We start from the raw sequence: 24,506 nt of genomic DNA on the forward strand, positions 1-24,506 counted from the left end.
AAATCGATAGGTTTACCTAATAAGTTCTTAGACGTACCTATCAACCAAGAGTAGTTTCTAGACTATTAGCAAAAGGCTTTTGCTTACCTAAAATATTTTAGAATTGAGTCAAAATACATAATGTGCTTAATTCTTCAATGGTTTTAGGGTCTTGGAATCATTTTATTCACACCTGCCGGAAAAATAAATTTGAATAAAATACCAATGACTTGTTTAAATTGCATGATTGCTTTAATTTTCAAGTTATTACTCATGATAAATGTTTAGACTTTGCATGCTTCAATGTATGTTTTAATTATTGTTTATAATTAAATATCTTGCCACTGCAGTAAATCCTTTAGAAGGTAACAGTAAATTTCCTCGATTGGTAGTGAATCCAAGAACGATTCACGGAAATGAGAGATGTGAGCAATTTAAAATATACGTTTCTTTTAGCGACTTTTATGGTTGTTTTCGAGAATCAAAATCGAATGGCAAACCGATTGGTTCTTGTGAATTCAAAATACAATGTAGTTTTGAGATCATAAAGCATTGAGTTTAAACGCTCAGCTTTACCAATGGTTAACAACTTAATATCTTTGTCCATTTAATTCTCGAATGAGTCTAGACCCTAGACATTCGAATAGATCGATGCTTAGAGAACTTTAGACGCTTCTGGTAAGATCATCTAGTTGAAACAAAATATTCAACATAAATTAAAATGGTAAAGAACCTTGTTGGTGACATTGGACATGTCCAACAAAGTATAAAAGTCAACACTAAAGAATTCAATTCTCAAGACTATAAGAAAGGGTACAAAAAATAGGAAAACAAGGAACAAATGAAAGAAATTTTACGATTTCGTTTCTACCTATAAGTTTATGTTGAAAGAGAAGTGACCTAGCAATCAAACTTCCTTGGTATTATATACCGCTTGAGGTTCTTACTTCGGTAATAACTCAAACAATGGAAGCTAGGATACACTAATGACCTACAAGTGGGAAATGAAGCATGGCAATGCTACATTAGTTGTAGGGTCATCTAGTTTGTTTTAAGTCCTTTCAAAGGATGGAACTTAATGGCTAATTTGTTCCATAATCAGCATACCTAAATTTCTGTTTTCAAACACAGAAAGACTCACATTCAAGAAAAACAAAAACAATGTTTGTTTGTTTATTTGAGTGAAATGGTCAATTACGGGTTGAGCCAATATGCTTGATTAAAAAAACAACTCTTTAACAATAAAAACTTTACTAGGTTCAAATCAACCCCTTGATTTGAGTTCCACTAATCTTTGGCACTGTTGCTTAGACCATATCAACAAGTTAACATTCAAAAGCTCTATTTTGATGGACTTTTGACAGTTCATTGATTTCTAGATCAATTTAAGACAACTAGTCTTACTTGTTGAAAGTAACAAAAGATATGAACTATTGTTAGAAGGCCTAGACAATAGAGTTCAAAGCTAAAGAAAGGTTTTATGACTTTATTATTTCACACATATTTGAGTGAATATAGGTTTATTTACTCAATGTGATATAAGTTTGAATCTGTTTGGCTAGTTCAAAGATTCAGAAGTATAAATCCCACTTGGTAATAAATCATAAAGATCTAGGATAGATCATGTTAATGATTGCTTGAGACCAAAAATGATCATCAATGATTGTGTGTTGTAATTTCACAATCTAGCTCCATGAGATATTGCATATCTAAGTGGAATGATCGAAGTCAATTAGTACTTGATTCGATCAATGATGAATCATAAAGACTTTTCCTATAATTTCTAAAACAAAATGCTCAACTACCACCAAACTAAACCAAATTCGTCAAAGCTATTGGAAAGTAATTTCAGGATATCTTTTCAATTATATATATCTATAGAGTTGCTAAACTCAGTGGGAGCTTAGTGTTTGTTATTCAACAAACTAAGGCCCAAGTATAGATATATGTTTCATTGTTATTTATTCAAATGAGACACAAGGGTATTGTTTCTACCACGAATTTTTGAGAACATAATGTTTGTTTGCTCGAAATAATGTCCTTTTGGAGATTCGTTTCCAAAATGACAAGTGGGAGAAAATAGACCTCGAAAGTCTTCGAGGCGAACAACAAACATAAAACGGATATTCCGGAGGCTTTTCGAAGTTCTTTAGAAAATCCGAACACTTATTCTTTGAGGACTTTAGAAGTGGCTTTAAAGAATAGACATCTCTTAGAAGACTTTACAAGTGCTTCAAGGAGAACAGAATATTCAAAGGACTTTCAAGTGGCTATTGATATTCTATTTGTTTGATGTTCTATACCCAAGTAGGCATAGATTTCAAGTCACTGGAACTATGATATTCTTCTATTGGATAGTGAAGAAACATGGAGTTCAGGTCACTGAAGCTATGCGATTCTTCTATTAGATAGTGAAGAAACCTACAACTTACAGTCAAACTATTATCATGTAGATTAATGAGTTTGTGACTTGTAAGAAAGCTATGACGAAACCTAGATTCCCTAAAATGGTTAGAGACCGTATATAGACTTAATGTTTAATTGGTTAAAGGCCATAAAAACATATTCAATGTTTTGATGACAAAATTGAAATTTTGTTGATTTGCAAGAATAGTTTCACACCTATTGGTTGCAAGTTTGTTTTAAGGATAAAAACCATCAAACATGAAATTGTGTTCACACACAAAGCTAGATTAGTTGCTAAAGGTTACAAGCAAATTCACGGTGTGGATTGTGTTGCAACCTCATGCAAAATCGTAATGCTTAAGTCTATAATTCAAGCAATGATTGCATATTGGTACATATGGCAATTGGATGACAAAACGTATTCCTCAATCAAATGTTGGAATAAACTATGTACATGGTATGTCATAGGATTTATGGATCCAAATAAATGCTTGAAAAGGAAAGCTAGCTTATGAAATCTAAGTACAGATTTAAGCAAACAATTGGGAATTAGAAATGTATTTTGGTGAAGCTAATAAGTATTTTAGTTTCATAAAATGTACATGACTCTTATAGATATATAAGAAGTTTAGTGGGAGTACATAAAAACTTAATTGGTCCTATGTGTATCACACACATATCTCTCTATTGTGAAATGACATTCAAATGCTAATGACTTAGATTTGAAATTATTCATCAATGATGGACCATGGCGAAACTTAGTACATACTAGGTATTAAGATCTGGTTACAAAGATCTTATAATGTGTTTTAGATTAAGTAATGGAATTTACTAAATCAAACACGAAAGACTCCATTGGAGATATTCGACCCATATGAATAAATATAAGTAAAGAATGTTTGAACTATGTATAAGCATTTACTAAGTTAAACATCAAAGGATCTAAATGAGATTCTTAACCTATATTATATGTCAAAGAATTTAGCTGTATTTAGTATCTACTGAAACTAGATAGGCTAAAGTTACATGAATAGAATTCAATTGGGAATTATTCTGCAAAAGAATTTATCATGTATGATATAATATGAGGATCGCTAAAAACGTATCGTATGACTTTAGGCATGACGAACATATACCAATCTCTATTGATCTAAGTGAAGATCAACTAGATTGAGATCAAGAATACTTATGGTACTTGAAAAGGTACATAGGAATAGTTCTTGATTCAAGTAAATAAAGATATGCTAAATATTGATGCTATACGCATAAACACTGGTAAAGGATCAAGCAAGATCCCTTTGGAGTTAACCATTGGCAAGGACGAGCTATAGAGCATCGTGTTTTGAACTGGCAACATGGATCGGAAACCATGAGTTGTTGCGTGGGAAATTAAAGATACAGCTGGAAAGTCTTCCACATATCTGTGAACTGCTTGGATAAGTAAATCCAAACAAAGCATCACTAGCAACCTAAACAGTTGAAGTAAAAGTACTTATTGCCTAAGAAGCAATAAAACAGAGTTGTTCATATTAATGAGTTCTTCATTGAACTTGGGAAGATCACACGTCTGTTGACTTAATGGTTCTTCATTGCAAAATGCGTAGAACCACTAATGTAGTAAGAAAGACTAGATCACATAATAAACAAACTCAAAAGATCTTATCATCTATCTCGAAGAACATTCGATGAAAAGGATATTAAGATTGGCAAAGCATGATAACTAAACCTATGCAACAAGAAAGAAACAACACTCACATTGTGGCATCGGAAATCAAGCATAGCTTTGAATTCCATGAACTGTTTTAAAGATGGGTTTGAGGCCCATGGTTGTAAAACATTGGTGTTGAACATTTATCATATATGAAATGTATTTTCATATTCCATTTAATCTTGGTTTAGTATTAAATGATGAGTCCCTTCAAATTTGACGATATATTCAAGATAGACTGTCAGGACCAGTCCTGTGACTAAGAAATGTCTATCAAGTGAACTTGAATGCCAAAAGTTGAAAATGGTCCCTGGTCGGAGTTTTCTATAAAGATGGGCGCATAGAAAACGTTAGACGACTAGAATGCAAGATGACTAGTAGTTCTGTTTCTTGAACTATGTGGACATGGCAATGTCGTAATCATTTGCATAGATACTTACTTTGGGAAGACTAGTATCGGACAGACCTATGAAACTTTACTGTAAGAGATGAAAATCTGTCATAAGTAAATTTCATTAAAATTATTAGACACTAAATCCAAAATACTTGAGTGATTTGAGATTACTTGTTTGAGAACTGGTTACTTTGACGTTGACCAACCGTCGCACCGTAAAAGGAGGCTATAAAGGCAACGCTCAGGTAATCACCTATCAAACGAAGTCTAATCTCAAGATCGCAAGATTGGGATTGTCCTCCCATAAATCGGGATGAGATGCTTAAAAGTTGTACAAGGCCACTCAGAGAGCTAGAAACTGTAAAATGCATGGTCGTGCTCGGATGAATTATAGGCTATGATTATCTGTTTATTTGATCAGTTGAACTCTGAAACTGAGAAACACCTCTGGACATAATAAGGATGACAACTCTTACCTTATGTTCAAGAGCAAGCATCGAGCGACAAAAAGAATTAGGAAATGCACACTTGTCCCTAAGGACAAGTGGGAGACTGAAGGAAATAATGCCCTTGGTCCAAGTATGCATATAATATTAATTCTAATAAATGCGGTTCAGTATTAATTAACTAGTTAATAATTCAGTGAGACCAAGTGAGCTGAATGCCTAGCTAGAGGCCGCTTCAGTTCAAGTGGAATTAATTATATTAATCCACAGCTTACTCTTGACTGAACCCGTAGGGTCACACAAAAAGTACGTAAATGGATCAAGCATTTAATGGCATTAAATACTCCATCTATGGATATTCGGAATCGACCCGGATCTCAGTTTCAGTGGGAGCTAAGATCGTCAAAGGCAAGCAAATGAATACTCCGGAAACGATGATATTGCCGGAAACGGAAATATGGATCGTATCGGAAATATAAATATTATCCAAGTCCTAGATGTTGCCGGAAACGGAAACATAGTACGTATCGGAAAATATTAATGGAAGTGGAAATATTGCCGGAATCGGAAATATTGACGGAAACAGAAATATTGTCTGAATCGGAAATATTATCGGAATCGGAAAATAATTCCGGAAACGGAAATATTAAATATTTGTTCGAAACGGAAATTAATTCTGGAATCGGAAATATTAAATATTGTTCGTATCGGAAATGAATTTCGGAACCGGGAATTTAATCGGAAGCGCATCGTACGAATTAGCATCGGACGAGGCTTGCTAGACGAAGGCCCAGCACGAAGCCAGGCCCGCGCCCAGCAAGCCAAGCCCCCAAACACGGAGCTGCCACAACCTCGCCAGGCCCAGCGCAAGGCCAGGCCCAGCACGGCGCGCGCGGACTTATGCTCGTGGGCTGCGAGGCAGAGCCTGCTCGTGTGGGCCGCAAGGCCTGCGCGGGTGCGTGCATTCCTCGTAGTCGTGCAACACTCGTGTTCATAACGAATCCTAATCCTATTGGAATTCGTGCATTGATTAAATCCTAAATCCTAATCCTAAGATATTAAATTTATTATTTAGAGTTCTAATAGGATTCTAATTAATAAATCCATATCCTAGTAGGATTATAATTCCTTTCCATAAAACTCTATAAATATAGGCCTAGGGTCACATATTTAACAGACGATTTTGAAGTATTCAAAGGTAAGATTTTTAAGCAAAAATCAGCCAAACACTTGCAACCCAAATAGCCGAAAATCCTAGTAACCTTAAGGGCGATTCTAGATGGTCAAGCTTAAGGCGGATCCGGACGTGCTGTGGACTATCTACGGAGGGACGACACTTGGAGTCCTAAAGACTTGTTCTTGTTCGGTTCGGGCGCAGCTAGGGAGGGCACGCTACAAAGTGTATGCATCTAAATTATGCTAAATGATTATGTGTAAATAATATGTTTCCTGGCTTTATGGTTTTTCCGCATGATTTATGTTTATTCATATGTATCATAACCTAACAGTGGTATCACGAGCCTCTTATTATTTTCATAATCTAAATTGCATGAACATGGTTAAATTTTACAAATTTGCAAAGAATTAAAAGGGGTGATTAATTTTCGTGCGCGAAACCGGGACACCACGTGATGCTCCAGGTCCTGGTGAATATCGACCTCGTCGTACTCTATTGGGCCCAACTAAGCAGGCCCATCCTCAGGGTCGGAACCCCCTGTGGGCTCCAACGGAGGAGACAAAGAGGCATCCCTCGTCCTCCTAGAGCCCTGAGCACGGTAAGTACCCTCTCGCCTCATCGGACGAGAAGAAGAAACTCGTGGCTGCATGACGTAACCCGAACTCTCACCCTCGACGGAGGATGAACTACCGTCTTACATACTACATTTCGCAAAAAATACAAAAAGGCATAAGGCATTACACCTCGAACCCAGTAATGCAAAGCAATTACATTTCAAATTCCGTGATACAACAAATTAGTGGCATCAGACAATTTCGTTCCCTAAATGTGACATGTTACTAAGTTCGCAAATTAGTAATAAATGTCCATACATACGAAATCAACCACATACTATTCCGAACACCAAAATCATGCATTTTCTATCATCTATAAACCATGTAGATAGCAAGCAAAACATCAAAAACACCTACATTGCATTCCATAAAACCGTGAAAGAGATAGAATACAGAACAAACAGGAAGGATCTAGAAAAACGTGTGGATAAAATTTACCAACGCTAATTATTTCTAGTGCATAGCATATACGCGTCGTTGATTTCTAGCATAGCCAACCCAACGCCATTAAAGTTTAGCGCTGCAGTTTGGTTCTCACCCACGGATAGAATTCCAGAATGAGTTGTCGCTGACTCAGCAACTGAAAAATTTGACGCATCCTTACCAGCTCTATTTATTTTCAGCACTGGTCAGGCTAATGCTAGAAATATCTAGCGCTGGTGTTTCAGTTTTTATAAAAATCAATCTCTTCAAACTTCTATGTAACAACACTGATTTCAGCAGCTTTTAGTTTGGTGATAAGTATATTCATTAGCTTAATTTCGCTCCAAAATCACTTTTGAAATCGTCTAACGAATCTAGATTTCGTTATTTTGAAACAAATTATTTAATCCCAAGGATTAACTATATATTAATTTTATATTTTTATTTTAAAAATCGAATTAGTAAAAGAAAAAGAAACAATGTTCTTATTAAGTGATTTGTTTATTAAATACTAGTCTTATATGCACGCGATGCGTGCGAGATTATACACGCGATGGATATATTGTCACAAACCTCTTAAATTGATTGAGAGTACAAAAAAATACTACAGAAAACAAAATGCTACGATTATGAGACTTGATTGTGAGTAAAAATAGAAATTGAGTATAAAAATAAGACTTGATTGCGAGTACAACGACTATTCTGTCTCTTTAGCTTCGACTTGTCACTCGACATTTTGACATCTCTCATTCTGTTCATTTTCGACAGTGTTGCAGCTACAATAATGCTAGGATTATGAGGTCCACTGCAATAGAAAAAGAAAAAAGAACGTCGTTCGATAGAAGGAAAAAAAAAAGAAATTGAGTATAAAAATAATACTTGATTCACAGGAAGATATCAACCAAAGGGATATCAATAGATTGTTACTACTTAATACATATTTCAGAATTCAGAATCGATATGATAAAACATGAATGGTTTAAGTTTAATTAAAACAAAAGATGACATCACGAAATATTAGAAGACCAACTCTAGCACTAAAACAACAAATAATCAATTGAACCAGTGAGCTTAACCATGTTAAAATTGCATTACTCAAACCTAGCCTAATACACTGTCTTCTCATGAACAAAACCACCACCACCACCTACGTTTCCTCAAGCTCTAGAATTAAAAGAACAAATTGCCCAAATTCTTACTCAATCAAACATTAGTAAATTACACGAAGTATATAAAAATTAGCAATCAAAAGTAAGGATGCAGGTAGTCCGACAATATTGCTCCTCCCAATCACTACTGCTCTCTTTCTATAATTTCCATCTCATACCTAAGCAACAACTCAACACAACCGCATGGAACCCAAAAGGTTTATTACCATCGATAAATCTGTTATCAGACCTAAAATTTAAGTTAAACATGTTTTTATGCATTCACAAAGATACTGATTACAAATCATAGGTCTAATTTGGAAAAGACGTGAGATGTATTTTTAATTGTTATATGCGCATTCACAATGATTTAATTTTCCCCAAACTGTAGTTATTGTTTAAATCTACAATAAGAAATACCACATAAACAATGATCCAAAATAGCAATTAAACTGTAGATTTAATCATTTGTACCCGCAGTGTATTAGACTTTACTGTTTATCATTTAAAAATATGCTACGGCCTCTGGTAATTTGGACCAAACTGTAGATTTAAACATGTATCAATGTCTTAGCTACATATCCTAAAGTCCAAATCTTTGGTAACAAAAACAACCTTAAAATAAAGACAACAATAATCAATAAAAATATTGAAACTTTACCTTGAGAAAACCATCAATCAAATCCATCTGATTATTCCTTTCATCAATCAAATCCATCTTTCTCGCAAAAATTTGAGCCTCAACACCATTTAAACCCGTAATATCGTTAATCATACCGTTAGATTGATAATGACAATCATATGGTGAATCCAACCACACCTGATTACTCCTTCCAACCAACAAAACCCATATCAGGATCAGGACCCTTAAAACAATCCAACATAATCTTATGACTAAAACCAAGAGAATTGTTATTATTATTACAATTTAATCGCATCTGATTAATTCTCTGATCCACCAAATTAATCTTTCCCTCCAAAACCTTGACAAAATCCATCAAACCCTCAAACCCTAATCGATCGATAACCTGATCCTCTGTTTCACATCGTTGCGTAGATGAAACACCCACATCTTACTTGTTTTGATGATCTGAAGGCTGCAAATCAGATTTCTAAAACCTAATCAAAAGTAAAACCTCGTTATAAATATGTTTTCAGTTAGTAATGAAAATGCAAAAACGAAAACAAAACAACAATTAAATCCTTAGTTTGTAAAATCGGAGTCGCACAAACAGAACCAAATCCAAAAAAACAACAAAATTGATGCAAAAAAATTAAAAAAAATAAAAGGAATTAAAAAAATAAATCGAAGATGAGAGAGAACTAAAGATTTGAGATCTTTGACTCTTTGAGTGAAGGGAGGAGAGAGAAAATATGAGAGTGAAGCGGCGTAGAGTGAACTTTGTGTTTTACGCTGTTGGGTTTGAAAGTTAAAGGGGAAGGGTATTTTTGTCGTTTACGTGGGGGACACGAAAAGCGTGATTACCAAATTACCAAAAGCATTCATCATCACATCAGATAACCATTCATCAGACAAAGATATTCAAAAGGATTGGCAATAAACCAAGACTGATTATCAGAGTGATTGTCCAACAGAAGGAGTTACTATCGTATCAACATTTTGTCATAGCAATTCTCAACCTCATAGTAACAAAAATAATCCACATAAACACTTTAACACTCAAAATCCCTTATCAAACCTAAGAAAAAAGAGTAATTTAGTTTATTAAGAGCAAATATTAATGAATGTCACATTTGTAGCAAACTAAAATGACACCAGTAATTCAACTCTTAGAGATAGATTAATCTCTCATGACCTTAACATTCTTCCTACCCTTATAACCCCAACAATTTAGTTCAAAAATTTGGTTCAACAATTTGATCTCATGTCCATTTGAAAGCGATAATGGTTTCCCCGTATACGGAGTAGTTGTAGTCTATAGCCCTGCCTCAGTCAGAACACCAACAATATGCCAATAATATGTATCAATATGCCAATAAATATGTGTCAATATGCCACAATAAATATGTTAATATGCCAATAATATGTGTCTGTTTTACAACACTGAGCCTGAGCTAGTTCATGAATAACAATAGCAATTTCATGTCATGTAGAAAGCGATAACGGACTTGGTTCCTTTCTCGAAACCTAGTAGATTTTCCAAAGCAAAAAGATATGAGTAGCATTAGCAATCATTTTCCCAAAGAAATAGTTCAAAGAACAGGCATACTTTGCTTCAGTTATTGACACTTAAACTTACCCCAGACCATTAATGATTCAAGGCAACGAAACAAAGGAAAAAGATGAATGATAAAAGGCAATGCAAGCAAGATTTTTTACCAAGATAAAGGTGAAAACCTTTGAAACAATTGTTCCACCATCTGCTTCAACTTGCCGGAACTTTGGCCTATTCCGAAATGCACAAACCAAAAGAGTGCAATTGGAATTCCAGTCCTGCTGATTTCCAAATTTCATAGTGATCAGCTAAAAAATCATAAACTCAAAGTAATTGGCGTTTTTTTAAGACATACGCAGATGAGAAAATGAATCAAATTGACCAAATACATGAAGAATTAGAAATAAGAATGTATTTTTTTTCAATTGATTGACAAAAGATTGTATTTTTCAATCAAATTAGCAATTAAACAAAATGGTAAGAGGATATTCATAATTTCATACCTGATGAAGAAGCCATTGCCTCAGTAAAAACTTCACCCAAAAATAATCAACGTGAGGGTTTTGAAACCCTAATTAATCGACCGATGCCGCCTCCTTCTGGTTAATCGAAAATTACACGAAATTGAAATAAGTAAAGCAAAATTGAAACCCTAATTAATCGAAAACAAAAAGTTGGGAAACTTAACCGGTTAGATGATGATGAGGGTTTTGATTTTTGAAGAGATTCAACGTGAAAAGGGCCGACCGATGCCGCCTCCATCTCCATCTCCACCAATTGATGATTAAAAAACCTCAATAACACAAAGATCAAACGAATAAGAACATAAGTTTTAATCCGAATTTACCGAATCTTTGAGAAGAGAATAGAACGGAAAAACGGCGAGTTATCTCACCCGGATCTCCAGAAGATCAGACGTTAATGGTGATGGTGATGGTGATGGCGGTGGCGAAGGCGAGAGGCGGAGGAGAGAGAGTCTGCGTGTGCGGTGAAAGAAACACGAAATATTTAGGGTTTGGAATGGAGGATGGGGTTTGGTGGAAGAGGATTAGAGGAAGAAGATCGAAGAAGATGAAGAGGAAGGAGAGAGAAAACGGGAGGGAGGTTGAGGGAGGTTAGGGACGCCGAAGACCTAGGAGAGAGAAAGAGAGGTATGTGCGAGACTCAGTGAGAGTGTGAGAGTGAAAGGGTGGGGGGGTTTAATTAGGGGGTAATTTCGTCAATTCACAAGGGACACGAAAAGTTATTTTACTATTATGCCCTCAGCTGTTCCTTTATATAATAGAGATTCTCAAAATTAGAGTTGATTAATATTATCTTCTTTAATTAGGATGATCATATTTTATTTTATTAAATCAAGTAATTCTAATTGTTCCCTAATTCCTGCTTCCACATGTTGTCACTAGAGGGAGCTAACATTTCATTTTTTTTGTTATTTACTCTAAAAAAATTTGGAGACCCTGAGGGTTTCTAAACCTCAAGTGACTTGTGTCCATGTGGACACAAGTGATCCAAATACAATCATCTTGAGTACCAATACATAATAGGTCAGTATCAAAATGCAAAATTGTTTAGAAATACCACCAATATAAGTCATATGTGTTATTATTGGTATTCACATAATTTGTATTGGTACTAACCTATTCTGTATTGGTACTCCAAATTCTATATTGGTACTCACTTGTGTCCAATATGGACACAAGTCATTTGTGACAAAGACTTCCTCGGAGACCCTTCCCATTACTCACTCTCTCGGTCTCATCCTACTCCCTCTCTTGCTCTCCATCCCCGACCTCCCTTCTCACTCTCATCCTTATGCAAATCTCTCTCATCCTTGTTCCTCTGCATCGCCGGCCACCATCTTCTTCCTTTCGGCGCCGCTGAATCTGGTTGTTGATATTTTTGTTATGGTTGATGTGTTATTGCGGGTGTTGGTATGGCTCTGCCTCCCTTCTCGCCCTTTTTCTTTGCTCGTTGTCGCTAATGGCGGCGATGGTTGCGCTCCCTGTATCTCCAAATGGGTATCTACTCAAATCCACCCTTCTAAGTAATTAAATCTAATTCAATTAGAAAACCCCAAATTATTAACCCTAACTTCACCCTGTTGGATTTTCTTACTCATTTTTGGCGAGGAACTGTGTCGTTGCCTCAGTCGGCTCGCCGCCGGTGAAAATGGATGATGGACGATGTCCTCGTTAATGGTTTTGTTGCTGTCTTGCTCTTCTCTGTCGCTTCTCTCCTCCCTGTCCGCGTAGAGCTCCATGGCTGATGCAAATGTATTTTGTGTTTGAAAATGTATTTTGTGTGTCAAGTAATATGTATATGTATATATGTTTGGATTTTAAATTGTGCATTAAAAGTTAAAGTGTGCTTTGCTAATTGAATTTGCGCTTTGCAAATGAATTTGATGGTTTGATTTGTTTAAATGAAATGATTTATTGATTTGATCTCTTGACCAATGAAATAAAATGGTTTTGAAATTGTAAATGCTTGTGAATTGGGAGTGAGATAAGAATGTGCGCTTTGGGAATAAAAATTGGGAGTGAGATAAGAATGTGCGCTTTGGGAATAAAACCCGTCGGGAATACTTCAAGTTGAGTTGTGATAAATATTAACATGGTTAATTATGGATTATATGAATAAATCAAAAAGATTAAGAAGGGTATTAGCCGGAGTTAATCTTGAATTGGTACGTTAATTAATGGTTAAGGTACTGTACAAAATGGAAGTAATCTAGCTTGTCGAGTCCTTAAGGTATTGATATTCTATTGTTCAAGTGTATAAGAGGTATACATTAAAAGTTAGTGCAAATAAAGGTACTGTTGAAAACGATCTTAAAAGAGTTGTTTTCCAAGGAAGGGTATTATCTTAAAAGAGTTATTTCAAGGAAGATTATATCTCAATATTTCGAATTTTTATTTATATTTGAATACTTAAAGTTACACACTTTCCTTTTTGTAAATTTTGATTTATGTGATGGAATTAGTTTGAGTCATTTTAAAGATCTTTAACGAATACAGATGATGGAACAACCATAATTGAAATGTTTTCATTTCTAAATGAAGTGTTTTCTTGAATAACAATGATTTTTGCAAGAAAATGAATTCTTCAATAAAGTTTTCCAAAATGATTTTGTTATAAATATTTCAGTTTTGTTTTTGAATTTTTAAATGATAATAGTTGCAAGCAAATGAATCTTCGTAAAAAAAATTTTAAAAAAGAGATTATGATAAAGAATAACAATATACTTTAAAATAAATAATCAAGTTTTCATAGTTTTTGTAACCTATTAGTTTGAATTTGACTAATGACATTTCAATAAATAATAAAGTTATTTTTGAGTATTTGAGTTTTATGTAAATATTTATAAAACACTTTTCAGGCACACTAAGCTCAGCTAATTTAACTTTTATAGCTAAGTCGTACTACAAGTCTAATCTGAAGGAAATAATGCCCTTGGTCCAAGTATGCATTCTATGTTAAGTCTAATAAATGCGGTTCAGTATTAATTAACAAGTTAATAATTCAGTGAGATCAAGTGAGCTGAATGCCTAGCTAGAGGCCGCTTCAGTTCAAGTGGAATTAATGATATTAATCCACAGCTTACTCTTGACTGAACCCGTAGGGTCACACAAATAGTACGTAAACGGATCAAGTATTTAATGGCATTAAATACTCTATCTATGGATGTTCGGAACCGACGGATCTTGGTTTCAGTGGGAGCTGAGATCGTCACAGGCAAGAAATGAATACTCCGGAAACGATGATATTACCGGAAACGGAAATATGGATCGTATCGGAAATATAAATATTATCCAAGTCGTAGATGTTGCCAGAAACGGAAACATGGTACGTATCGGAAAATATTATCGGAAATGGAAATATTACCAGAATCGGAAATATTGCCGGAAACGGAAATATTGTCAGAATCGGAAATATTACCGGAATCGGAAAATAATTCCGGAAACGGAAATATTAAATATTTGTTCGAAACGGAAATTAATTCCGGAATCGGAAATGTTAAATATTGTTCGTATCGGAAATGAATTCCGGAATCGGAAATTTAATCGGAAGCGTATCGTACGAATAAAGCATCGGACGAGGCCTACCGGACGAGGCCCAGCACGAAGCCAGGCCATCGCCCAGCAAGCCAAGCGCGCCGCACAAACAGCCACGCCAGGCCCAACGCAAGGCCAGGCCCAGCAGGCCGTGGCAGCGCGCGCAGCGCGCGCGGGAGCTGCATGGGCTTGCAGCTCGCGCAGGCCTCGCTGCGTGGGCTGCTGCTCGTGCGCACGCATGGGCGGCCCATCGTGGCTGCCGTGTGTGCGTGTGTAAGTGTTTGTGTTCGTGCACGTTTCCTAAAACGTGCAGAGTTCGGTTAATGATTAAATTCCTAATTCTATTTGATAAATTAATTAAATTAGAGTTCTTGTAGGATTCTAGGTTTAATTAATTTGTATCTGAATAGGATTCCAATTCCCTTTCCATACCCCTATAAATATGTGGCCTGGGTTCACAATTTATAACGAGTTTTAAAAAGTATTAAAAGTGAGTTTTTGAGAGAAAAATTCAGCCACACATCTTGCTCAAAAGTGCCGAAAATTCTAGTACCTTAAGGGCGATTCTAGTTGGTCAATCTTAAGGCGGATCCGGACGTGCTGTGGACTATCTACGGAGGGACGACACTTGGAGTCCTAAAGACTTGTTCTTGTTCGGTTCGGGCACAGCTAGGGAGGGCACGCAACAAAGAGTATGCATCTAAATTATGCTATATGATTATGTGTAAATAATATGTAATCCTGGGTTAATGGTTGTTTCCGCATGATTTATGTAATATCATATGTATCATAACCTAACAGTGGTATCACGAGCCCCTTATTATTTTCATAATCTAATTTGCATAAACATGGTTAAATATTACAAATTTGCAAGAATTAAAAGGGGTGATTAATTTTCGTAATTGTTAATTAATTGCAAATTGCGTTTATTTAATTATACGTACGCAGTTTTTCGGCAGTTTCTTCGTTACTCATCCAAATCGAGTGATTTTTGTGTCAATTCCGCATGTAAAAGGCATTCTAAAATTTTGACAAAAATAGTTTTTTTCTGCCGAACCCAGAATTCTCAAATTCGAAGCCTAACTATGACTTTTCGAAGGTTTTAGTTTTTCGAATGCAAAATTTCGTAAATTTAAGATGTTAAATTAAATATTTGCGATTCTTGTTGATAAATCTTGAATTTTTGATTGACCTACTGTATATGTTTAACAAAGTTTGAAAGCCTAGCCTTGTTAATTATGCAATCTAATTTGTAATTATGATTAATTTGTTGAAAATTAGAATAATTTAGAATTATTTTGATTTTCATAATTAATTATAATTTAATTAGAAACCTATGATTAAAAACCACCATAAAAATTGTAAATTTATGATAAATTTTAAATTTTTATGACCTAGACTTGAATCCATGTAAATCGGAAATCAATTGAATAATAAATTTTCGATTTTTCGCCCTAAAATTATGAAATTAATAATATTTATTAATTTGTCATTAATTTTATAAATTTTAAATTTTTTATGCGATTCGTTCATATAACTTGCACGAAAGCAATGGACGCTTCGTGTTACCCTTAAGGGGTGTTGTATAGTGCGGGCATGCGACGACGAGCAAGGGAGCTCGTCGCCCGTGCGGCACGAATGCAATGAGCAAGGCATGGTGCACGTGCACAAGGCAGCAGCCCTTCCTTGTGTCGTGGGCCACGAGCAATGGACGAATGGGCATGGGCGAAGGGCGAGCCAAGGCAGTCGCGTGTGGGCAGCAAGCGAGCTGCGCCACAACGCGCACTGCCTCGCGCAAGAGCGCGCAGCCTCGCGCGCAGCGAGCGCAAGCTCGCGTGCCACGAGCGCTGCGCCTAGCGTTGCTCGCGCGCACAGCGAGCGATGTCGCGCGCCCAGCGAGCGATGTCGCGCGCCCAGCGAGTGATGTCGCGCGCCCAGCGAGCGATGGCTCGCACGCACAGCGAGCGATGTCGCGCGCCCAACGAGCGATGTCGCGCGCCCAGCGAGCGATGGCTCGCACGCACAGCGAGCGATGTCGCGCGCCCAGCGAGCGATGTCGCGCGCCCAGCGAGCGATGGCTCGCGCGCACTGCGAGCGATGGCTCGCGTGCGACGAGCGCTGACGCGCGCGCAGCGTGCGATGGCTTGCGATGGAAATGCAGCAGCTATGCGACGAGCGCATGGGCTGCGCGCACATGGCCAGCGATGGCTGTGTGCGTGCGGCCCATGGGCGTGCAATGCGTAGGGTGTTTGCGTTACGATTAGATCGTTTTGAATGTTTAATTTGAAAATTTCAGTTCACGTAATTTTAATTAATTTTAAAATTAATAATTTAAATTATTTTCTTGGATTTTAATTTTGAATATTGTAATTATAATAAATGTTATTTATTCTAATTATTTTACTAAAATTAAAATCATGAATTAATTTAAATAACGACTGAAATTAAATTAAACTTTTTGGATTCAATTATAAATTTATATGAGCTTTAAATTTTAATTAAATTTGTATGTTTCCGGTTAGACTAGAAATACATTTTTATGTTTAAAATTGGTAAAGCATATGAATTTATTGGTTTAAGTGGGAGCGCTTTTTAGTCATAAACTCTTGATTAGGTCTACAAATCCTTAAGGTTAAAACAACTTGATTAGAATTAATAAGGACTGAATAATTGGTAGATTATTGGTGCCCTTGATTAATTGCTGCAAATGTTTAAATGATGCATAATGTGTTTTACTAACCAGCTATGTGGGCCATTCATGATAATGAATGGGTGAATGGTATATATTGTATATGTACTGTTTTGCAGGTTATGAAGTGACTAGTATGGCCCAAATAGGATAGAAAATATGGTCTGCGTACCATTAATTTGAATGTAATTGGTCTGAAGTACCAAAGTTATTTTTCAATTCAAATATGGTCTGCGTACCATCAAATAGTTGTAATTAGTTATAGCTTATCCTATTTGAAGAAAATGGTGCCTCCCACGGAGATTTTCAAGACGGACTTTGAAGTTAAAGCTTCAAGATGAAATCGGGCCATACTAGATCACAAATATCTTATGCATGTTTTAAGTTATTTATTGCTTTTAAATATGTCTTAAAATGCATGAGATCAAAAGCTTGATTATGTTGCATGATTAAGGATTTTAGTTCACTTAAAATCTAACCAACATAGTAAGAGCCTTAAGTTCCAAACTTAAAAATTGAGTTAAAAGGTGCCATGCCAAAATATACACTTGCTTGGATATCCTTTACATCAATCTAGTAATAGTTTTCGCTCAGCGAGGTGTTACTTATTGGTCCTAAAGGGGCAAGGTACACAAATAATTGTGAGTACATGTTAGTTTTGGTGAAACTCAACGATATAAGTAAGGAGTCCTTTTATGTCGTGGCAAAATCGATAGGTTTACCTAATAAGTTCTTAGACGTACCTATCAACCAAGAATAGTTTCTAGACTATTAGCAAAAGGCTTTTGCTTACCTAAGATGTTCTAGGATTAAGTCGACAAACTGTGCTTAGTTCTTCAATGATTTTAGGATCTTGGAATCATTTTATTCACACCTGCCGGAACACATAACTTGAATAAAATGCTTAATAAACATTGAATTATGCATGTATGCTAGAATTTAAGTTTATTAAGAGAAACTGTGAATGGTTATTTATTTGTTTATTCTTTTCAATTGTAGTTTTTAATATGGCAAACAACAATTCATTCAACATTCGATCAATTCTCGAAAAGGAGAAGTTGAACGGGAAAAACTTCCTTGACTGGCAAAGGAACTTGCAAATAGTTCTTATGCAGGAAGAAAAGGAGTATGTCCTAGATGAGGCGATGCCCGAAGCTGCAGGCGACGGGGTCACTCAGGCAGCCCTCAATCGTTGGATTGATGCCAACAAGGATGTGAAATGTCTAATGCTCGCCACCATGAGTACGGATCTGCAGAAAACGTTCATCAACTCAGATGCTTTCACAATCATCAGTGAGTTGAAGAACATGTTCCAAGATCTGGCTCGAGTCGAAAGATTCGAGACTCATAGGCAAATTCTTGAGACCAAACTTAAGAAAGGCGAGCCCGTAAGTCCACATGTTCTCAAAATGATTGGACTCATTGAGAATATGAGTCGGCTGGATCAGCAATTTTCTCAGGAAATGGCTATAGACACCATCCTCCATTCTCTTCATAGCGGGTATGATCAGTTCAAACTGAACTACAGTATGAATAGTCTGGACAAAACGCTCACTGAGCTTCACGGTATGCTGAAGACCGCTGAAAAGACGCTCAAAAGTGATAAGCAGGATGTGCTTATGGTGCGTGGGGGCAAGTTCAAGAAATCTGGAAAGAAGAGGAATGCTAAGAAAGGTGGCAACAAGGCCAGCCCAACTAAGCAAACTGGCGCCAAATCTGCAAAGAGGAAGGTAAGTCAACCCACTTCTGAATCCGAATGCTTCTACTGCAAAAAGAAGGGGCATTGGAAGAGAGATTGCTTGAAGCTAAAGGAAGATCAGAAGAACGAAACAGTCGTTCCATCTTCAGGTATTTTCGTTATAGACTGTATACTTGCTAATTCAACTTCTTGGGTATTAGATACAGGTTGTGGCTCACACTTATGTTCCAATCCACAGGGACTAAGAAGAAGTAGAAAGTTAAGCAAGGGTGAAGTCGACCTACGAGTGGGAAATGGAGCACGGATTGCTGCATTAGCTGTAGGAACTTACTATTTGTCGTTGCCCTCCGGGCTAGTTTTGGAACTGGAAGAATGTTTCCATGTTCCAAGTCTTACTAAAAACATCATTTCAGTTTCTTGCTTAGATGCTAAGGGATTTTCCTTTTTAATAAAAGACAATAGTTGTTCTTTTTATTTTAAAGAGATGTTTTATGGATCTGCTAGATTAGTCAATGGACTTTATTTATTAGATCACGACAAACAAGTATATAACATAAATACCAAAAAGGCCAAAAAGAATGATTCAGATCTCACCTATCTGTGGCATTGTCGATTAGGCCATATAAACTTGAAACGCTTAGAAAGACTTCAAAAGGAAGGAATTCTAGAACCATTTGACTTAGAGGATTATGGTAAATGCGAATCATGTTTACTTGGGAAAATGACAAAGCAACCTTTCTCTAAAGTTGGAGAAAGAGCAAATGAACTATTGGGTTTAATCCATACAGATGTATGTGGACCAATGAGTACAAATGCTAGAGGTGGTTTCAGCTACTTTATCACTTTCACTGATGACTTCAGTAGGTATGGTTATGTCTACCTAATGAAGCATAAGTCTGAATCCTTTGACAAATTCAAGGAATTTCAGAGTGAAGTAGAGAATCAATTAGGCAAGAAGATTAAGGCACTGCGGTCTGATAGAGGCGATGAATATCTGAGCTATGAATTTGATGACCATCTGAAAGAATGTGGAATTCTATCAGAATTGACTCCTCCTGGAACACCACAATGGAACGGTGTGTCGGAACGGAGGAACAGAACCTTGCTAGACATGGTCAGGTCAATGATGGGTCAGGCCGAACTTCCATTAGAATTTTGGGTACATGCACTAAATACAACTGCACTCACTATAAATAGAGCTCCGTCTAAAGCTGTCGAAAAGACTCCATACGAATTATGGTTTGGAAAGCCTCCAAATGTGTCTTTTCTTAAGATTTGGGGATGTGAAGTATACGTCAAACGATTAATTTCAGACAAACTTCATCCAAAATCTGACAAATGTATCCTTGTGGGCTATCCAAAGGAAACAAAGGGGTATTACTTCTACAATACATCTGAGAACAAAGTGTTTGTTGCTCGAGATGGTGTCTTTTTGGAGAAGGATCACATTTCCAAAATGACAAGTGGGAGAAAAGTAGACCTCGAAGAAATTCGAGTCGAACAACAAACTCTAGAGAATGCTCAAGATGACATTCAGGATGAAACTCAGAGATCTTTAGAAGAATCTGGTGAGAATCATGGTCAATCTAGAAATGTTACCCCGTGTAGATCGCAAAGATATAGATCTCAACCGGAAAGGTACTTAGGTATTTTGACGAACGAGAGCTATGACGTTCTATTACTTGAAAGTGATGAACCTGCGACTTACAAACAAGCTATGACGAGCCCTAGCTCCAAGCAGTGGCAAGAAGCCATGCAATCTGAATTAGACTCCATGTCTGAAAACCAAGTATGGGATTTGGTCGATTTGCCAGATGGCTACCAAGCCATTGGAAGCAAATGGGTTTTCAAACTGAAAAAGGACAAGGATGGGAAACTTGAAGTTTTCAAAGCTAGATTGGTTGCAAAAGGTTACAGGCAAGTCCACGGTGTGGATTACGATGAAACCTTTTCACCAGTTGCAATGCTAAAGTCTATTCGAATAATGTTAGCAATCGCTGCATATTACGATTACGAAATATGGCAGATGGATGTCAAAACTGCTTTCTTAAACGGCGTTTTAACAGAAACTGTGTTTATGACACAGCCTGAAGGTTTTGAGGATCCAAAGAATGCTAAAAAGGTATGCAAGCTAAAGAAGTCAATCTACGGATTGAAGCAGGCATCCAGGAGCTGGAATATACGTTTTGATGAAGCAGTCAGTGACTTTGGTTTCATCAAGAACGCAGACGAATCTTGTGTATACAAGAAGGTCAGTGGGAGCAAAATTGCTTTCCTAGTATTATATGTCGACGACATATTACTTATCGGAAATGACATTCCTATGTTGAACTCTGTCAAGATTTGGCTTGGGAAATGTTTTTCGATGAAGGATCTAGGAGAAGCACAGTACATATTGGGCATCAAGATTTACAGAGATAGATCTAAAAAGATGATTGGACTTAGTCAAAGCACTTATATCAATAAGGTGCTTGATAGGTTCAAGATGGCGGACTCCAAGCGAGGCTACCTACCCATGTCTCATGGAATGACTCTAAGCAAGACTCAGTGCCCAAAAACACTTGATGAGCGTAGACGAATGAATGGGATTCCATATGCATCATTGATTGGTTCAATAATGTATGCTATGATATGTACACGCCCGGATGTTGCATACGCACTCAGTGCTACGAGCAGATACCAGTCAGACCCAGGAGAGGCGCATTGGACTGCTGCCAAGAATATTCTGAAGTACCTGAAAAGGCACAAAGATGACTTCCTGGTCTATGGTGGAGATGATGAATTAATTGTTAAAGGCTATACGGACACAAGTTTCCAAACCGACAAAGATGATTTTAGATCACAGTCTGGGTTTGTCTTCTGCCTCAACGGAGGAGCAGTAAGCTGGAAAAGTGCTAAGCAAAGCACCATTGCGGATTCTACAACTGAAGCGGAGTACATTGCTGCACATGAAGCAGCAAAGGAAGCTATATGGCTAAGGAAGTTCATAGGTGAACTCGGTGTAGTCCCCTCCATTAAAGGACCAATAGCCCTGTATTGTGATAATAACGGAGCTATTGCACAGGCAAAAGAGCCTAGACACCACCAGAGAGTCAAGCATGTACTTTGTAGATTTCACCTTCTACGAGAGTTCGTTGAAAGAAAAGAAGTCGAGATAAGCAAAATTGGAACTGATGACAACATATCAGATCCATTAACTAAACCTCTGCCGCAAGCGAAGCACAACTCGCACACTGCAGCTATGGGAATCAAGCATATTGGAGAATGGCTTTGATGTCTCTGTTTAATGTTTTAAAGTTTTAGAGTTTAAATCTTTGTAAAACATTATTGGTTAATCATTCACAATAAATGAAAAGAATTCATTTTTCCATTTAATTTGTGGTTTATTAAATGATGAGTCCCTTCAATTTGACGATATATTCAAGATGGACTGTCAGGACCAGTCCTGTGACTAAGAAATGTCTATCAAGTGAACTTGAATGTCAAAGGTTGAAAATGGTCCCTAATCGGAGTTTTCTATAAAATTGGACGCATAGAAAACGTTAGACGATTAGAATGCAAGATGACTAGTAGTTCTGTTTCTTGAACTATGTGGACATGGCAATGTCATAATCATTTGCATAGATACTTACTTTGGGAAGACTAGTATCGGACAAGACCTATGAAACTTTACTGTAAGAGATGAAAGTCTGTCATAAGTAAATTTCATTAAATTATTAGACACTAAATCCTCAATACCTGAGTGATTTGAGATTACTTGTTTGAGAACTGGTTGCTTTGACGTTGACCAACCGTCGCACCGTAAAAGGAGGCTATAAAGGCAACGCTCAGGTAATCACCTATCAAACGAAGTCTAAATCTCAAGATCGCAAGATTGGGATTGTCCTCCCATAAATCGGGATGAGATGCTTAAAAGTTGTACAAGGCCACTCGGAGAGCTAGAAACTATGAAATGCATGGCCGTGCTCGGATGAATCATAGGCTATGATTATCTGTTTATTTGATCAGTTGAACTCTGAAACCGAGGAACACCTCTGGAAATAATAAGGATGACAACTCTTACCTTATGTTCAAGAGCAAGCATCGAGCGACAAAGGAATTAGGAAATGCACACTTGTCCCTAAGGACAAGTGGGAGACTGAAGGAAATAATGCCCTTGGTCCAAGTATGCATTCTATGTTAAGTCTAATAAATGCGGTTCAGTATTAATTAACAAGTTAATAATTCAGTGAGATCAAGTGAGCTGAATGCCTAGCTAGAGGCCGCTTCAGTTCAAGTGGAATTAATGATATTAATCCACAGCTTACTCTTGACTGAACCCGTAGGGTCACACAAATAGTACGTAAACGGATCAAGTATTTAATGGCATTTAATACTCTATCTATGGATGTTCGGAACCGACGGATCTTGGTTTCAGTGGGAGCTGAGATCGTCACAGGCAAGAAATGAATACTCCGGAAACGATGATATTACCGGAAACGGAAATATGGATCGTATCGGAAATATAAATATTATCCAAGTCGTAGATGTTGCCAGAAACGGAAACATGGTACGTATCGGAAAATATTATCGGAAATGGAAATATTACCAGAATCGGAAATATTGCCGGAAACGGAAATATTGTCAGAATCGGAAATATTACCGGAATCGGAAAATAATTCCGGAAACGGAAATATTAAATATTTGTTCGAAACGGAAATTAATTCCGGAATCGGAAATGTTAAATATTGTTCGTATCGGAAATGAATTCCGGAATCGGAAATTTAATCGGAAGCGTATCGTACGAATAAAGCATCGGACGAGGCCTGCCGGACGAGGCCCAGCACGAAGCCAGGCCATCGCCCAGCAAGCCAAGCGCGCCGCACAAACAGCCACGCCAGGCCCAGCGCAAGGCCAGGCCCAGCAGGCCGTGGCAGCGCGCACAGCGCGCGCAGCGCGCGCGGGAGCTGCGTGGGCTTGCAGCTCGCGCAGGCCTCGCTGCGTGGGCTGCTGCTCGTGCGCACGCATGGGCGGCCCATCGTGGCTGCCGTGTGTGCGTGTGTAAGTGTTTGTGTTCGTGCACGTTTCCTAAAACGTGCAGAGTTCGGTTAATGATTAAATTCCTAATTCTATTTGATAAATTAATTAAATTAGAGTTCTTGTAGGATTCTAGGTTTAATTAATTTGTATCTGAATAGGATTCCAATTCCCTTTCCATACCCCTATAAATATGTGGCCTGGGTTCACAATTTATAACGAGTTTTAAAAAGTATTAAAAGTGAGTTTTTGAGAGAAAAATTCAGCCACACATCTTGCTCAAAAGTGCCGAAAATTCTAGTACCTTAAGGGCGATTCTAGTTGGTCAATCTTAAGGCGGATCCGGACGTGCTGTGGACTATCTACGGAGGGACGACACTTGGAGTCCTAAAGACTTGTTCTTGTTCGGTTCGGGCGCAGCTAGGGAGGGCACGCAACAAAGAGTATGCATCTAAATTATGCTATATGATTATGTGTAAATAATATGTAATCCTGGGTTAATGGTTGTTTCCGCATGATTTATGTAATATCATATGTATCATAACCTAACATAATCAATATTGATGTGGGCT

The 24,506-nt window shown here is 37.2% G+C and overlaps 1 long non-coding RNA gene across 2 annotated transcripts; it reads right to left on the bottom strand.

Moving 5' to 3' along the window:
* Nucleotides 1-7,700: 7,700 nt before the first annotated feature.
* LOC130466337 (uncharacterized) lies at nucleotides 7,701-13,020 on the bottom strand. Of its 2 annotated transcripts, XR_008926497.1 has the most exons (6): nucleotides 11,368-13,020; nucleotides 11,161-11,265; nucleotides 10,976-11,071; nucleotides 10,637-10,750; nucleotides 8,957-9,414; nucleotides 7,701-7,952 (listed from the first exon to the last, which is right to left on the bottom strand). It is a non-coding gene; the product is annotated as an uncharacterized lncRNA (long non-coding RNA). The 2 variants fall into 2 exon arrangements; XR_008926496.1 differs by having other exon boundaries at nucleotides 11,161-13,020.
* Nucleotides 13,021-24,506: the final 11,486 nt, after the last annotated feature.

This window comes from Spinacia oleracea, chromosome 1 (assembly GCF_020520425.1).
Source record: "Spinacia oleracea cultivar Varoflay chromosome 1, BTI_SOV_V1, whole genome shotgun sequence".
Taxonomy (NCBI): domain Eukaryota; kingdom Viridiplantae; phylum Streptophyta; class Magnoliopsida; order Caryophyllales; family Amaranthaceae; genus Spinacia; species Spinacia oleracea.